Source organism: Triticum dicoccoides, chromosome 2B (assembly GCF_002162155.2).
Source record: "Triticum dicoccoides isolate Atlit2015 ecotype Zavitan chromosome 2B, WEW_v2.0, whole genome shotgun sequence".
In the NCBI taxonomy this organism is placed as follows: Eukaryota; Viridiplantae; Streptophyta; class Magnoliopsida; order Poales; family Poaceae; genus Triticum; species Triticum dicoccoides.
Window position 1 is genome coordinate 696,711,634 of NC_041383.1, and position 540 is coordinate 696,712,173.

General features: G+C 39.1%; 2 long non-coding RNA genes across 2 annotated transcripts in view; both read right to left on the minus strand.

Annotated features, from left to right (window-relative positions):
• Window positions 1–540, minus strand: part of LOC119365686 — a 41,080-nt gene that overhangs the window by 2,541 nt on the left and 37,999 nt on the right. The window lies entirely within an intron of this gene.
• The window catches only part of LOC119365687, a 2,548-nt gene continuing 2,053 nt past the window's right edge, over window positions 46–540 (minus strand). The window contains exon 4 of the long non-coding RNA XR_005175725.1: window positions 46–427. This is a non-coding gene — a long non-coding RNA (uncharacterized LOC119365687). The remainder of the gene's footprint in view (window positions 428–540) is intronic.

Sequence of the window (540 nt, forward strand, 5' to 3'; positions counted from 1 at the left end):
CAGTCCTGCCAAATAGTACATGAATTAAGTGATATAGTAGGCAACTTCGCCAACCAAACTATATTTTCAAAATAAGCTTTTCAGTAGAAATAGTTCATCAACCAAACTATAGTTTAAAAATAAGCCCAGCAACAGAAATACTTGAAAACAAACTATAAGCATTAGTCTTACACGACTAAAAACTTCCCGTAAAGCTGAAACCACAAATGGGGATATGTGTGCCTTCCGTTGAAGGTGGACATAACCATGTACAAATATTAGGTGTTTACATGATCTGATGTCGCCCCAGGTGCCATTGAAGACAGACCACGGCGATGTTGATGTCATCGTGGAAGTGGCGCCTTATCATCTTCATGTCATGTACACTGATCTCTCTCTTCCTTGTGGCTCCCTTCAAGGCAGCCAACACTAATTGGTTTTCTATACCCTGCACAAATTTTTTCGCACAACCTCAGTGTCGTTTCATATTTCCAACGGATCATTCATACACGATGGAAAGATCTCAGTTTTTGTTTCGCTAATTTACAGTGAGAAATAAAA